The 18172-nt window shown below is 38.4% G+C and overlaps 1 pseudogene; it reads left to right on the top strand.

Annotated features, from left to right (window-relative positions):
- Window positions 1-1253: 1253 nt before the first annotated feature.
- On the top strand, window positions 1254-2588 carry LOC105088263 (tubulin beta chain-like; annotated as a pseudogene).
- The last annotated feature ends 15584 nt before the right edge of the window (window positions 2589-18172 follow it).

Below are 18172 nucleotides of genomic sequence, written 5' to 3'. Positions count from 1 at the left end.
CTGTTTCAAATATTGTATCTGGGAAATATGTTTTAGTCTAGGAACCAGAAACCTATAGAAGATTTCTCTGTACATATTTTGGCTAAAATCCAAGGGTAGCATCATAAGTGTGATCTTTTTCATGGGTTGGTGTTATCTAATTTCTAAATTATCTAAATTCACATATGGAGAGGAGTGGTAGTAATAATGATGGCTTTTACTTAACAACCTCAAGTCTTCACCCTCAGACCAAGGTCAAAAAAATAAAATCTTTTCCAAGGAAGTGTACTGTGAAATTAAAACAAAGAAAGCATTGGCAAGAAATACAGTAGGTGACTTCATCTGGATGACCAGCCTGCTGTTAAACCGTCTCCTGACTCCCTGCTTTTCCTTCTTCCCTTCCCTTGCCTTCTCTTCTCCTTTTCTTCTTGTCTTCTCTGCTTTCCCTTCTCCTCTTCTATCATCTCTCCTTTCTTCTCCTTCTCCTCCCCCTCCTTTTTTCTTCTTCTCCCGTCTCACAGTTAGAATTCTGAAGTGACATGCTATTACTTAATAACATATTCATTTGAGAGTGATTAATAGTGTGCACTAGTTTTTATTATTAGGTTACATGAAAGTATTTAGGACTTCATAGGCACCAATTAGCAGCAAGGTGACTCAATTAAATAGAATGATGCCCAGCCTGTAGGCAGGACATGTGAGAATCAATTAAATATCTGCTTTATATGGATTTTTTTCATATATTGACTAAACTAAGAATGTATTTCTGAAGTTTTAAAGAAAATATATCTGATGCGCTTGGTAATATAAAAAGTTTCTAAAAATATTTTGTTGTAAAGAATGTTTTGAAATGAATAAATTTTGCAATTTTCTTAACTTTTTCTGACTATTTTGGGTTGAAATAAAGTGCATCTAGGTGAAAAAAACAAAGGTATATAACCAGTAGTCATTTTAACCACTTTTAATTCTTTGTATTTCTCTCCAAAATTCAGAAATTGAGCTATTGTAGTAATTGACATTTCAAAAAAATATATATCCTTTAGCAAACAATGATATTTCTAATTATTTGTTAACGACATTGAAAGAGGCATAATTGCTCCTTTCTCCCTCTCAGAACCTTCCTGCCACTGCATTCAGACCTCACTGCTCCAGCCTCTGGGGCCCATCCCATTCTTCCAGCCTGTGACCAGCAGCAGAGAAAAACAAATTACATATCATTTTCTTGCCCTGTACACACCTTGAAGTGAGCAAAAAGATTAGAATAACTTTTAACCATGAGGGAAATTGTGCACATCCAGTGAGGTCAGTATGGCAACCAGATCAGTGCCAAGTTCTGGGAGGTGATCAGTGATGGACATGGCAGTGACCTCACCAGCACCTATCATGGGGTTAGCGACCTGCAGCTGGACCACATCTCTGTGTACTACAATGAAGCCACAGATGTTAAATATGCTCCTCATGCTATCTTGGTGGATCTAGAACCCAGGACCATGGACTCTGTTCACTCAGGTCCTTTTGATCAGCTCTTCAGACCAGACAACTTTGTTTTTGGTCAGTCTGGTGCAGGCAACAACTGGGCCAAGGGCCACTACACAGAGAGGGCCTAGCTGGTTGATTTGGTCTTGGAAGTGGTTCAAAAGGAGGCTAAGAGCTGTGACTATCTACAGGACTTCTAACAGACCCACTTTTTGGGCAGGGGTATGGGCTCTGGGATGGGCACCTTGCTCATCAGCAAGATCCATGAAGAGCATTCTGACCACATCATGAACACCTTCAGTGTGGTGCCCTCACCCAAGTTGTCTGACACTGTGATGGAGCCCTACAACGCCACCCTCTCCATCCATCAGTTGGTGGAGAACACCAACGAGACCTACTGCATTGACAATGAGGCCCTTTAGACATCTGCTTCTGCACCCTCAAGCTGACCATGCCAACCTACAGGAACCTGAACCACCTCATCTCAGCCACCAAGAGTGGTGTCACCACCTGCCTTCACTTTCCTGGTCAGCTCAATGCTGACCTCCACAAGCTGGCAGTCAACATGGTGCCCTTCCCACATCTCCACTTAATCATGTCCAGTTTTGCCCCTCTCACCAGCCGTGGCAGCCAGCATCATCAGGCCCTCACTGTGCCCGAGCTCACACAGCAGGTCTTCAATGCCAAGAACATGATGGCTGCCTGTGGCCCCTGCCATAGCCGGTACCTCACCATGGCTGCTGTCTTCCATGAGTGATGTCAATGAAGGAGGTGGATCAGCAGATGCTCAAAGTGCAGAACAAGAATAGCAGCTACTTCATGGAATGGATCCCCAACAACGTCAAGACAGCCATTTGTGACATTCCACCCCATGGCCTCAAGTTGGTGGTCACCTTCGTTGGCAACAGCATGGCCGTCCAGGAGCTGGTCAAGTTCATCTTGGATTAGTACACTTCCATGTTCCACGGAAGGCGTTCCTCCACTGCTACACAGGTGAGGACGTGGATGAGATGGAGTTCACCAAAGCTGAGAGTAACATGAATGACCTCGTCTCCAAGTACCAGCAGTACTACCAGGATGCCAGCGCAGAAGAGGAGGAGGATTTCAGTGAGGAGGCCGAAGAGGAGGCCTAAGGCTGAGCCCCGTCACTGCATGTTTCTCAGTCCCCTCAGCCTTCTTCCTCAATCACCCCTTTCCCTCAGAATTTGCATTTTCTACCTCTATCTTGTTTTTCCTTATTTTGGGAGTGTTGGTTCTACAACAGTGCCTGCACATAATAGGTGTTCAATAAATATTCGTTGTTTGTTGGAAAAAAAAAAAAAGAAAGAGGCATAATTGAATTGCCTGCTGGTGTATAATTAGGAATAAATTTTAATAGCATTTGGTCTTTTTGGTTTTTAGGGCTTATATTTCAGAAAGGTTTTAAAAAACTCATTGACACTACAACCAAAAAATTCCTTCAGTTCCATCTTGTTATTATGAGTAATGTTTCTCTGCACAAAAAAATAAAAAAGGAAAACCCCACTGAGTCATAAGATTAATGTTGAGCTTTGTCTCAATTTTACAAGTGCTTTTCTTCTACAGATACCTAAACTTATTAGAAAGAAATGTCCTCTTTCTATTGCTAAGAGATTATTTTAAAATTAAATTATACATTGTATGTTTGGTAATTTCTCAAAGTCCCCAATATGTTTGCATCATTTGGTCAGTTGTCTGTTAGTTATAATTGTTACAATGAGACCGATGGGCTGCCTACTGCACTAAGTAGACAAGTAATTATAATTATTATGATGACTACATAGAAGGAATTGTTTGTGGCTCAGAGTCTTATTATCACAGGATTTTTTTCCTTTAATTTATTGAAATGTTTCTGTAGCAGAAAAGCATAAGAATGTGATTAATAAGTTGTTTAGGCTTAAAAGATATTATATTAGAATTCAATTATCTAAGGGAAGCAGTATGAAGTTACAAGTCCAAGGAGAATAAGGAGAGATGTAAAACTTGTGACTGCTGAAGAAAACTTTTTCCATGTATTTTTGTAAATAATTGATGGTGGGTATCAAGTTACTTTGGTATTTTGATTCCATGCACTACATTTAAAAAGAAGCATGTAATATTTTTTTATTTTTATTTTTGAAATGTCATTATTTACAACTCACTAAGAATTGTATCAATGGTAACTTTTTAAACTCATGATAAAACTATTCAAATTTGTTAGGGTACATGAGCAAAAATGAGAAAAAAAAAAAAAAGAAGAAGAAGAAGAAGAAGGCCACTGGTCCTTGCTGTCTCCAAAATCCAGAGTCCCATGTAGGCAATCCACCATCTTCTCACTTCAAGGGGGTACAACATATTCTTGAGGAATATATCCTAACATGTTTAAGAACATAAGAATTGTCAGAAAATTCATGAGATGACATGTTTTTCAAGGACAAATATTTTAATTATACAGTACATGTATCTTACCAAGACAGCCTAGGGTATCTGCTGCCTTCTGGTCTCTAATTCATAATATAATACTTTTGATACAGCAGAGAGCAAACCTTCCTGGGGGTGATGAGATCTTTGGGATAACTGTTGTCTAGATTATGGGAGAAAAAGAAAATAATTGATGAATCCCTGAGTCATGATTTAAATAGCATCCTCCTCTTCTGCCTGGTTGAAAATTAACTATAATTTGGAGAAAAATTTATTTGCCAGAGCAACAATTTTATAATAAGTTCTAGGAGCTTAATTAATTTGCTCCATGGTAGTGTTCACATATGGAATACTCATTTCAATTGAAGTCACCACCTGATTAAATTCTCTGTAATTCTATTATTCTGAAGAACTATCCATTATATGTACTAGAAAAACTCAGAAAATAAATGGGAATATATTTGGAACTTCCACCTCTGTATCTTTCAAGTCTATTAAGATATCCTTGCAATTCCATCAAGGTTTAAATATTTCTTTTGATTTACTGTTTCCATAAAGAGGAACATCCAATGACTTCAACTTACTAACATCATGGAACTAGGTTTCCGTTGGTTTCATAGCACAGTAACTGGGGAAGAGACCAGAAGGGATGGCATGGGTTCCTCTGGGTCTATCACAAGGTGATTCCAAGTGAGAGCTTCATTTATCAACCAAGTCCAGGTAAACTCTTATTCTGACTGTTATACTGAGACTCCAACTACTGTTTTGCCATTTCTGGATTCAAAAGATGGGACATTTTCCTTTTTCAGTGAAGAGTTACCCAGATCAATGGCCATGGAGAAATCTGAAAAACTCTGATATACAGAAGACTAAACTTAACTCACAACTAGAAATTAGGAGGAAGGACCTGACTCTACTGCCCAGTAACTCAAGTGAGCCCTTTGTTCTTGGGACTCGTGATTGTTGGTTTTGTTCTTGGTGAATTCTGAATTGATTAACAGGAGAGATCTCTTGATGTCAGACCATCCTCTGCACCCTGATTATTATGCCCATAGTGCTGCATCTGCAGTGACTGTACTCATTTTGTTAACAGCATTTAGCAGTTAGCACTTGGGGACAAAACCCCATGACTCATTCCACTCAACATGATATTACAAATGTCTCATAGATGTTCCTGTCCCACAGAGGACAAACAAAAAAGCTCTACTATTTATTTATTTATTTATTTATTTATTTATATATATATATATATATATAAATTAACCACTTTATTGAATATTAACAAACCTTACATATAACTATACAAAACGCTTCCGTAGTACAAAATGTTGCTTGCAAAATAAATACCAGTGCACCTTTAAAAATGTAAAAATCTTCCTCCTGGGCCCACCTGCCGGGCCCCAGAAGTAGTTCCAGGAGATACACCAGTGGGGAGGAAACCCCCACTTGGGCCCCCGGCAAGTGAAGGCAATCACTCACAGTCCCTTTTGAGATGTTGTTAAATTGCCCATGAAACAGGTGCCCATGACAAACAGGAGGGTGAAATAGCTGCCCAGGCGCTGGGGCATCCTGGGGACTAGATGCTGTCCTGGTGTCAGTGACCATCCCCGCAGGCCCTGTGGGTGCACCTGAGGTAGAAAATTGCATAGTCAGTCACACCTCCTGGAGGGGTGGCCTGAGGGTCCCCTCAGTTAGGGCATAGTTTCTTATAAGTCTGCCATCTTTTGTCCTGGAGCTCAAAGCAGCTGTATCCAACAGCTTTGGATACACAAACTCACACAGAAAGGCCAACTCTGGAATGCTTGGGAGCGGCGACCACCAGGAGGGGTCTCTGATGCCAGCCACTCTCCCATCAGCTGTCCACAGAAAGGCCTCTCTCAAAGCCCAATGAGACACCCAAGTGGATGACTGGGAACTGGTCCTCAGAGTCCTGTGGGGCCCAATGCAGCCAGAAGGTGGAGCTCAGAAGGGAATTCTGTGGCAGTGAGAAGGATGTGGGTAACTTCCTTCTGGAGCTGGGGGAAGCTGCAGTCAGGGGAGGGTCTTGAGAGTCAGAAGGAGCCTTAAGAGTCAGTGGGGGCCCCCTGAGCAGCCCGACTCTTGGTGCTTGTAGAACAGGGACATTTGGGAGAAGGTTCTGGAGCATCTTGCACTGGTACTCCTTGACATCTGAGTGGGTCTGGTGATGGGCCTGCAGGTTGGATTGGTCGGCGAAGGTGCAGCTGCATTGGGAAAGAAAGCTCTATGTAAAAGATTTTGGTTAATTGTTTCACTTGATCAAGAGGAAAGGGTCTGGGACTGCCCATGAGACATGGTGAGATGCTAAGTATTCTTAAAGCGATAACCCAGCATTTCTATTGCTTGTTGTTACTGGATCTTTCACCCTGGGTCACCCAAAGGCTTTCTGGCCATTGTTTGGTTCTAATTGTGTTGCACACTTAGAAAGTACTTTAATGACTAACCAAGTCCCAAATAAGCACATTAAATGCCAAGCCTCTAGTGATTGCACTTGTATCAATTCAGCCCAACCCCAAGTTACTTCATCTTCTCTTTGATTTTCACCTGTAAAATCTATGCTCGTGTATTTAACCCAAATTGTGGATAGACTATATTGATAAATTCCTCTAATTTATTCTAAATGCAACTTTTTCTTCTTCACTCACGCCTTCATTCAAGCATTCAGGTCATGTTGTATTTCAGTTATAATCACCTATTGAGAAACAATAAGTGCTAGCAAATGGGGACAGTTGCCAACTTTCTTCTACTAAGTGTGAATGATCTTTCAATGTTGGTCCATTCAGTTGTGTGCTAAACTCTGTGGATGCTTCCAGACACTCTTCTTCCAATTGTTCGGTTATTAATCTTTTTTGATTAATGCCTTAAAATATTCAAGTAAATTTAGGCAACATGGCAGACTTAGTTGAAATGTAAAACAAAATGAAAGTTCAGCATTTCATAGAATCAATTTCTGTTTATTCCCCACACTTCGTCCTCAGTGTTCACATAGATCTAGCTAATTACATGATCAGTTAAATCAGTTTCCTATTGCCTCGGCTGCTAATTTCCTCTCTGAGAATCTGGGTTGGCAGGAGTAGTCTTACCACTTCTGCCTCATACCAACCCAACAACCAATTAAATGTACCCATACATTCCCAAGCATTTGTTCTCAAAGATAAAAGCAACAGAAAACTACTGTGAAACATGCACTAAAAAGCATTGCTCACAGCATCCATGAAAGCGCTAAACTCAAACCTCAAGGATGCAATTAACATGTAATGGGTCAGTTGACTCTAGAAAATATAGGTAGATTATCTTCTTTATTTGTGGGCTTGGATGACTTTTGGTACCCTTAGGAGTCTCAGGCTACTGTTTCAGTTTATTTTTCATTTGGTTGGCTATATTTGTGATTCTTCCTGGGGACAACCAGTGGGAGAGGGAGGTTACTTCTGAGAATAAAGGATCATGTAATCGTTTCCATCTCTCTAATTAATCTCTGCTGATTACACTATGGTTGATTCTCCTTTGCCCCATCTTTCCTCTCATCTTTAAATTATTCTGGAGTTCTTCTGCAAAACAATTCATTTATTTTTGACTGTCTCTTTAGCTTGAATAGGATTTCAGAATGCTCAGGTATGCATTTGGTCTTATTTTTATTCCTTGCTCAAGAAATTCTCTACCATTTAGTCTGTGGATGTGACCCATTCTGACTTTGCAGCAGAGCTTTGGATTCATTTTATTTGTATACTTTTTCTATTATTTCAAACAATATTAATAAGTGATAAATGTATTATTTAACTTTCTCCTATCTTAAATTAGATATTAAGACAAAAGTAATTGTAAAATCCTGCCTAGTTGCTACGGAATGAAATCACAGTTCATAGATGTGACCTTGTGGTTGGTTGAACTCTTCTTCTATTTTGAAGATTTTAAAAACAAGAATGATCTCAAACATTTTTCACCTAAACAAGAATAGATATTAGCTTTATTATAAAAAGCTTTAATTAGGGCAGTAAGACTATTATTGTCAGCCCTAGGGGATCTTTGCTGAAGAAAACTCATAATTACTTATAATTAAAAACTGGCCCACCCAAATGGAGAAATGCACGCCAGGCGGTCTGTGCGCCAGGTGGTCCGGCCAGGCTTCCTGGCCGCCCAGCGATCCCGATCCATCTGGCGTGCTCACCTGATGATTGCTGAGGGTCACCTGCCTGTTGGACTCTTTTTAGACCCTGCAAAGACATTGATCGGATGATCCAGCTGGTCCAGGCTGGGTCTTTTTCAGTAGACCTCGTCCCGAGGGACTGAATCTAGTTCCCTGTGCTGTGCAGTAGGACTTTGGGGTGGAATCTGCCAGGATAGGACTTACAAAGATTTGGAGGATCCTGGAGAGATGCTACCATCCAGAATTCTACAAGGACATTCAAGATCTTGTGGACCGACGGATGGATGGAAGACAGATCAAATGGAAGCCCCATTCCCTGGACCCGTTGGCCTAGAAGGATCGTGGTCAGTCTGGAAAAGACTCTTTCGACGAGGGTCTTGGAATGGAGTTTCTTGATCCGCGGAAGGTGTTTCTGCACAAAGAGGAAGAGAGGGGCGGTTCTCGGCTTGAGAGCCCGAACCACCTCTGTTCAGCGATCCACCCTAGTCAGGGCCAGGGTCAGAACTCAACTGACAGCTCCCTTCCCTCGTCTTGGGTCTCCAACTTGGGAAACCCTCCTCCCTGCCCAAGAGAGGAAAGTCAAAAAGCTCCCCCTCACCCATCTTCTCCTCAGCCTGCCTCCAGCTTCCCCATGCCAACGACCTCATTCATGCTGCTGGACTTTGCTCCCTCTTGGGCCACCAGGAAGCCTCCTCACCTTGGATCCTAATCCCTGACAAAAACAAGTAGTGCTCGGGGGTGGGGGTGGGGTGGTAGAAGGACTCTCTTCTCATGGGAGTGATTTTTACCTCCATAGAGGTGACAAGTTGAGAAAACACATAGAAACACCCAGAATAATAAACAAACTGGCCCATGTCCAGGAAAAAGGCAGTTTGAGGATGTGGGTGTTTGAGAGCTCGGAAAGAGGTTATGTGATATGCAAGACAGCGTCAAATGTAAGTGAGAAACAACACTGAAATGATAATTGAGACATATTTATTAAAAAATTCTTTATAATACAAGGAAGGTGTTTTTTTTAAGGAGGGTTATTAAAGAGAGAAACAAAGCAGTGGGGTCTCCAAAACGGGAGTATTTTAAAGGAGAGCAAAAAAAGGTGAAATATGCTTATTTCAGAAGGATCACTTCCGTAACTGGCTATGTTGAGGATGTTATTTGTGGGCACAAGGCATGAGAGATGTGGAAAACCTGACGACTGAGCATAAACAATTTGTTCAAGAAATTTTATAAAAATGACGGATGGAAGACATGGTGCCAAGAGAGGATTTTAAAATATTTTTAATAGTTTTAATTAACATGTGAAAGAGAAGAAATTGACCAAAAAGCTAAAGACTTCTTTGTCTTGATGATCGGGCTGGATAAATTTTAGAAATAATTATATTATCTGGGTGACAAATTCTTAGTAAGGGAAGCAGCAGTCTCCACCAAATGGCAAAAATTCACCAAAACTGGGTTCAACTCTCCTCAAGTCTTCTTTTGAAAGCCCTACTAGATCAGTGTGGTAGTGGTCTGATGTTACAAGCACAGCAAAGAGATACTAGGTGAATAAATATTTACTGAACACCAAGTAGGTGCCAAATGCCATCATAGGCACTGCCATCTTATTGAAGAATGCATTTTGTATTGCCAATGAGTATATGCTCTTTAAATTTTCTTCTACATTTAAGATTTTATAATTTTCTACTTACCTGTGTGTTCTTCACAAAGTTATATGTTAAAACTGTCCTAAAATGGTCACAGCCATTAACTAATTCTTATTGTCAGAATACAGGTTCACTTGAGAATATTATGCTGTGCACACATTTGTCTATAGTATCCAAGACCAATGTCAAGGAGATTTCTCCTCTGTTTTTTTTCTAGGAATTTTACAAGTTCAGGTTTTATGTTTAACTATTTCAAGTTAATTTTGTGTTTGTGTTGCTTACGTTTTTAAAGTAGACCCTATGAGATCTCCAAAAGTCAGTTATTTGGGGGGGATCAAAGATTGTTGATCTTTGTGGGGAGATGGAGGGAGGCTGGGGTTTCCCTCTTTGCCTTCTTGGTGATGTACTGATCACTCCTCTTAATCAGTCTTATTATTTTTTTCCCTGAGAACTGCATTAGGAGGCTGTACACCACGGTCTCAATGAATGAGCTATTGACATGTTAGAGAAGCAATAAAACTTCAGCTGTAAATTGATGCCAGTCACTGGCAGGGGTCCTCCTACCTACCCTTTACTGGCCTCTGGAGAAGGAATGCACAGGAGAAGCATCCGTGAATTTACATTTTCTTAAAATTTCCAGTTAACTTAATTGCTGCATCTGTGCATGTGAGTGTGTGTGTGTCTCTGTGTGTGTGTGTGTTGAATGGCTTTAACTAGTAAAGGTGGTTGGTGTAATAATAAATGTTTAATAATACATGTGAAGTTACTAAACAGTTTCATGGAAGCTTGTAGCTACACTGATTTAAAAGGATGCATTTTAAGTTAATTGGGATTGATAAGTGATTCTCACAGAAATAACTGAGTTGTGATAATGAGAAATGTTAAATAATGGGACAGTAAATGTCGTGAAGGCTGATCATATTTTAACACAGGGAACCAACATTACCTACATCAGTGCCAAGCTTTATATTTATATGAATATAAACCTTACAACAGCCCTGGGTATTCAGTCATGAGATTAGTTTTTATATGATGAATTTTCTGAAGCAAAGATTATTTAAATACATTTTCAATATTATTTTCCTAGTTTAAAAAAAAAAAGTTGTACCCTGATTTGAATGCTGAAATGATAAGTTCCAAAGTTTACACTTTCTTTTCTATTTTTCAAGGCTTACATTTTGATACTCACATTTTGTCACAGCCGGGAGGGATGATATACAGAGTAATTGTAAAAGTGAAATCCACCACTCTGCTGGTTCTAAATCATTGCTGATGCCAGCACATTTGTTCCTATTCCTTTCAGTTATTTACAACATAATAAAGGCAAGCATCTGTTTATCAAAATTCTTTGTCTGATTTATGTATACCAAATGATATGTAAGTATGGAACGCTTGTACCTGAGTGGTGTCCTAAACTCAGATCTTAGCTGCATTATGTTATTGTTGACTTGTTAGTAATTTTGAGAGCTGGCCACTTCTATAATCTCTCTCTTGTGTTTTGAAAGCAACAATAACCAGAATTTATTGAGTGTTTACTTTATCAGGCACTGTTTTAAGTTATTTGTAGGTATTAATTCACTTAACTATCATAAGAATTCTGAGTTCGTAACTGGAGGTGAATGAAGAACACTTCCAAAATCTCCTACACAGAATCCTAATCAATGCAGTTTTGCTCTCTTCCCTGACCCCTTTCACCCTTGTGTGTGAAGCAGCATTTAAGAACTAATTGTATCATTGTGAGTCACTGGGGAGGGATGACATTTATTTTTTGACTTTAGACATACCAGGTCTACACTAGCTTGGATGAGGGATACATATTTACTGCAATTTTAGGGTTCTGGTTGTGCCAACTTTATCCTTAATTATCAAACAATTCAAGCACACATAAAATAATACAACATATAAACTTACCCGTCACCATTAACAGTTATCATATTATGTTGTTAGTATTTATCTAACTTTTTATTTAAAGGGATAGTGTTTTATGACATCAAAACCCTTTTTCTCTGATCCATTTTCCAGCCTTACCACTACTTTTATTACTATATAATGTCTCACTTATATATTTATACTTTTATTATATAGGTATGAATGCATACCTGTGGGAAACAAAGGCTTTGCTCTTAAAGGGCACATGCAAAATACACATGCTTTAAAACCCAGCTCAGAGATGATAATTTGAAAAGAACCTGAGTCAGACCCACTTCCTGACCTTGGAGAGACTCCCAGAGACTGGAGGTCCTGGGATTCCTCCTGGGGACACAGATTCTTATGGTAGCATTTTCGGGTGCTTTTTCTATGACAGTGACACTGGTGCTGCTAAGTGCCTTTTTAAAGCCCCCTCTCTAGCCTATTAGCACCTGACAGAGGCTTACCTACCCAACAGCTGGTCAGTCTTGGGAACACCATTCCCAACAGCAATCAATGCCATTGCCTGGCCACAACAACCAATGGTCCAGCCTCAGCCCTGGAACTTCCTGGGTCATGAACCAGCCATAGCAGGAGCCAACCCCTCTCACCAGCAACTGGAAGCCTCCACACAGGTTAGGGCCTGGCAACCAATGGGCTGAGGGCCAGCCCCATCTACCAATGTGTGACAATCAGCCGACATAGAGGACACTCCAGATCACACAGCTCTGGGAAACAGAGAGAAGTGTGCTGCTGGGCCTCACATAAGACTCCTTTTCCTATGTAAGTCCACTTCTCCAAGATTGGGGAACATAAATGACCTACCTAATACATACAAAAAGAAAAAAATACAGACTTATGCAAAATGAGGTGAAAGAGGGATATAAAATATAAAAATAAGACCCCAGAAGAACAAGGAAAAGTGGAGATAAGCAATCTGCCTGGACAAAAGTTCAAGGTAATGATCATAAAAATGCTTATTGAACTCAGAAGAACAGAAGAACACAGTGAGAAATTTAACAAGAGTTCAAAAATATTTAAAAAATCAAGCAGAGCTGAAGAATACAATGAATAAAAAATACAAAGGAAGAAATTAACAGTAAGTTAGATGATACAGAGGAACAGATCAGCCAACTGGAAGACAGAGTAATGGAAAATACCCCAAGCTTAAACAAACAAACAAAAAATACTTTTAAAAATGAGGACAGTTTAAGATACTTCTGGGACAACATCAAGCATTCACAGTGTAGGGAATCTCAGAAGGAGAGGAGAGAGAGAAAGAGGGAGAGAACTTATTTAAAGTGATGATAGATGAAAATTTCTCCCACATGGGAAAGGAAATAGACACTCAAGACCAGGAAAAATGGAATCCCAAACTAGATCAACCCAAAGAAGCCCACAGCAAGGCATATTGTCATTAAAATGGCAAAATGTAAAGATAAAGAAAGCAAATAAATCAATTTAAAAGCAGGAAGTCGAAAGCAACCAGTTATATGAAAGAGAAATTACATAAGACTCTCAATTAACTTTTTAGCAGAAATTTTGCAGGTCAGAAGGGAGTGGCATAATACATTTAAAGTGATGAAAGAAAAAAAAATATATATATATATAAAACCAAGAATACCTGACTGGAAATTTTAAGCTTACACTTAGCCAAGTGATATATTTAAACACAAAAATGTATTTTATTGTTTTATCAAGCACATCCCATAGACAAATATTTATTTTACTTTTCTAAGAGCTGACCCAAATTTGTGTATGTGTTAATAGATATTATACACAATCAATTAGAAATTGGCAATTGGCTAAATTTTGTTGTATGCTTAGATTAAAAGGTGTATATCTGATGTTAACTCCATTTCAAAACTGCCATGGCTTTTTTAGTTCTTGAAAGGTAGAGTCTTTGACAACAATAAAAACAGTGTTAGCAAACTAACATTCATTGGGCTTTTATTATGTACCAGTTACTATTATAAATCATGCTTGCATGTTTTAGGAGCTGCTACTAAGTATGAAGTGATACATTTGGTGGGTGTGGGAGTCCATGATTGGGTTAACAAATTGTAACAGACCCCAGCCACCTGTCACCTTTAAGAAGAACAAATGTGTTTAGTAACTGCTTTGCAAACAGGCGCCTGTGCGTCTGCACTCCTATCTCCTTGCTGTAAAAAGCAAAGGCAATGCCTTGCTTACATAGTTGAGGTTTTAGATAGCACGCTGCTCATTGCAAAGCAATGACCCAAGCCCTCAGCTATAAACACTGGGCATGCATGCTGTTAGATAGCCTATTATCCCCAAAACAAGGAACTGGCCGGTCTGGCAGTCTACTTTGTAATTAACATATCTAAAGAATGTATCTTTTTCCCCTCTCCCCATGACTTCCCTTAAGATAAACTAAGCCTTTGAACTCATTGTGACTTCTACAATCTCGATCCCATCCTGTCTTTCCCTAAATTCCTGCATTCCATCACACAACTGTTAATGATTTTTTTCTTTGATTATACACAATAAATGTGGGAGCATTTGAGAGGCTCATGGAGTTGGCTCCTGATTCTTGCTCTTTTGACTTTTTCCACAGAGTCTCAAGTAATTCATTCCATCTCAGTGGGACTTCTACTGGCCAGAACCCACCATGGAGGAGGGATAATCCAGCCCTGCTTATCAAATAAATATTCAGATCAAGAGTTGGGGGCCAAAAAAGAAATCCCTGATTCCCTACATAGGAGAAAATTCTGTTGCATAGATAACAGAAAAGTCTGTTGTAACTAATTAAATTCCATCTTGGAGCATTTGAATATTTTCTTTTGTCTTATCCTTCACGTATTCCTATTTGAGGTCTATGATTAATGTGTTTTCAGGGTATTAATACTGGCTATTGGTTAAAGACCAATGATGTATGGGTATCTTTGATAGTTAGTGGCACCAAAATCTCTTAGGGGGTGTTTCGGAGAGCTGATTCATTGATACTGTTGCCTATAGATGCAACTGGTGTTCCAGGTTTTTGTCCCATCCCAGAAAGAATTCAGAGATAAGACTTAGAGGTTAAAAAAGGTAAAGTGAGAATTTATTAAAGGATGGATAGTACACTCTCAGGGGAGAGTGGGCAGGCTCAGGGGAGCAGCTACCCTGAGTTTCTTTGACAAGTCAGTTACATAGGGTGTAAAAATGAATGGGCAGAATATTTATTGGGGAAGGAAGGGTTTGGGGTCATATTCCCTGATTATCATCCCAACTCCACCTTCCCAAAGGGAGGAGGGATTTTTGTCCTTATTTAGTCTGGATCGGAAGTGTCCTGGTGTTGGTGCATGATGGGCACTTCTGATCTGCAAGGCTAATTTTATTGAAATGAGGGCATAATGAGCAAAAGGTTACATTCGGACACTAGAAATTCCTGCCTTTTCTCACCTTTCTTTGTTCTTCTCCAGGCCACTTGTCATCCCAAAAGGCATGATCCCTTATCAGCCCCAAGGTTCCTGTTTTTCTTTCTCTGCCCAAGGATCCCTGCTGCTTACATGATGTGTGGTTTCCTGTATTTGGCCTGTGCCCCTCCTTTCTGCCCAATTCCTGCCACTTGGTCTGTGTCCCCCTTTCTCTGCTCACATCTAGCTATTTGCCTGCTCTAACAATAATGTGTACCACAAGGGAACAGAATTCTTAAGAGGATGACATTTAAATGAGATGTCCAAGGACACATCTTTAATTTGTGAGAAGGTTCATTTACAGCTTTATTTTCCTATTTCTAATAGAGTTGCCACTGCTTCTTATGGGCCGTGATTGCTATGCTGACATAAAGGAAAGCTAATTGTGGAAAATGCTGTAATATAAGGAAATGTCATAAGCTTATACCTTTGAACAAATTCAGTTTATTAAGCTGATCTTGAAACCATTAATTATTCCTATTCTAAATTATTTATGTTGATGTCTATATCAAAACCAGAGGCCTCAACTGTTGAAAAATAAGTGAGTCTGAGTCACAGCATATTGTTACAAACTTTGATATTAGAGCTCTCTTTTTCCTTGTCATTTATACTAATATATAGATTATAGACAATTATTTCAAGGGGAAATTCTGAAAACAGTGGCCTGGAGTAGGACTGTTTAGAAGAGTTTCCTTACTACCACTAATGTTTAAATGTAATTCATGGCATTTTATCACACTAGGATATTTTAGAGATGGAAGGAAGAACTACTTTTTCTCTCCAAGAGTCTGTAATCTATTATTTAGAAATGTTTCCAAAATTTTGGTGAAGAAAAAGCCACAGGGAAGAGGATATATACTAAAAACTTCATTCGTATAATTACAGATTCATGTCTGCTATTCTTTTCTCTAAGTATATTTACCTGATTTTTTTTCTTTCTTTTTTTTTTTTTTTTTTTTTTTTTTTTACTGATAATATTTTGAAACCTAGTAAAAGAATTAGACAGGTCAAGTTATGACCTGCATTTTGACTTATCATTTTAAAGACATATGTATGTAGTTTTTCAAAGGGAATATGATAACGATTTCATGTGCATAATGACAAATATTTCAAACTAGTTTGCTTATTTTTATTTTTTCTATAAATGCATTTTAGATGTATAGTAGAATCTTATTATAAGATAGCCTCTTAAAGGAATTTGGCTGTGGTGGTGTGATGTGTGTAGAAATCAGCTGGAGAGTTTCTTAATAATGAAGATTTCCAGAGATTCACTCCTGGAGATTCTGATTCACCAAGTCTGAGATGAATCTTAGGAACATACATTTTTAACAATCTCATCACATGGTTATGGTACTTTGAAAAACATGATTTAATGAAACAAATTATTTACTCTTTTTGAATCTTCTCTTCTAATCTCAAGTAGAAACAATGTTAAGAAGATATTTGAAAATTGGGTGATAATAAGAAATTTGTTCATCTGAAGCTTTATGTGATGATGACAAAGAGGAACAAAGGAACTAAGAAGACACAGAAAGACTAGATCAGAATTCTGTTGGAGTAACATAAAGGCCAAATTATAAATAAGATACAAGCCAATGTCTGAGTATGTTGAACACTCTAGAAGTTGTAAAGCAGGTGAATCTGGGAAATTTAGGAAACCAAGTCACAAATACGGTTCACATGGAAGAACATTTATCTTCATGAAGTTATAATGGTAACAATTTCTTAAATGCCTTCTGAAGGAAATACAACAGCCAGAAGAGAAAAATGTATTGTGACTCAAAGCCCAAAAAGAAAAAGAAAAAGAAAGGAACAAAGAAGAAATACCAAATCAACTGGAAAACTAAGTTCAAAATGTCAAAAAGCACACATCTTTCAATAATTACTGTAAATGTCAATGAACTGAATGCTCCAATCAAAAGACACAGAGAGGCAGACTGGACAATAAAACAAGAACCTACAATATGCTGCATCAAGAGACCCATTTTAGGCAGAACGATGCACATAGATTGAAAGTGAGAAGATGGAAAAAGACATTTCACTCAAATGGAAATGACAAGAAAGTAGGAGTAACAATATTGATTTGAGACAAAATAGACTTTAAAAAAAGGGCCATAAAGAAAGATAAGGAAGGACACTCTGTAATGATCAAATGAGCAATACAAGATGAGGATATTACACTTGTAAACACATACAAACCCAATATAGGAGAACCTACACACATAAAGCAAATACTAACAGATATAAAGGGAGAAATTGATAGGAACACAATCATAGTAGGAGACTTTAACACCTCATTAACATCATTGGACAGATCTTCCAGACAGAAAATTAATAAGGCAATGGAGAAACTAAATGACACAATAAAACAATTGGGCTTGGTTGATATTTTCAGAACATTACATCCACAAAAAATAGAATATACATTCTTTTCAAGGGCACATGGAAGATTCTCTAGGATAGATCATGTATTCAGGCACAAAAGAAGCCTCAACAAATTCAAGAAGATAGAAATTATTTCAAACTTCTTTTCTGACCACAAAACCATGAAACTAGAAATCCACCACAGAAAAACAAAGGAGAAAAAAAATGACAACATGGAGATTAAACAACATGCTACCAAAAAAAAAAAAAAAAAAAAATTTAATGATGAGATCAAAATCTAGGGGATGCAGCAAAAGCAGTCCTAAGAGGGAAGTTCATAGCGATACAAGCCTTCTTCAATAAAGAACAATCTCAAATAAACAACTTAACCTACTATCTAAAAGAATTAGAAAAAGAAGAGCAAAGTCAAAAGTCAGCAGAAGGTAGGAAATAATAAAGATTAGGGAGATAAATAAAATAGAGATTTTTTAAATAGAAAAATCAATCAAACCAAGAGCTGTTTTTTTTGAAAGGGTAAAATTGACAAACTTCTCTGGCCAGGCTTACCAAGAAGAAAAGAGAGAGAACACAAATAAACAAATTAAGAAAGAAAAATGTAGAAATTACAACCAATACCACAAAAATACAAAATATCATAAGAGAATACTATGAACAACTATATGGAAACAAAGTGGATGACTAGAAGAAATGGACAAGTATTTGGAAACACACAGTCCATGAAGACTGAATCAAGAAGAAATAGACCACTTGAACACACTGATCACTAGAAATGAAATAAAGTTAGT

The sequence above is a fragment of the Camelus dromedarius genome, chromosome 18 (genome assembly GCF_036321535.1).
Source record: "Camelus dromedarius isolate mCamDro1 chromosome 18, mCamDro1.pat, whole genome shotgun sequence".
In the NCBI taxonomy this organism is placed as follows: domain Eukaryota; kingdom Metazoa; phylum Chordata; class Mammalia; order Artiodactyla; family Camelidae; genus Camelus; species Camelus dromedarius.
Note: the sequence above shows the minus strand (reverse complement) of the source record. Positions and strands in the feature narration are given on the sequence as shown.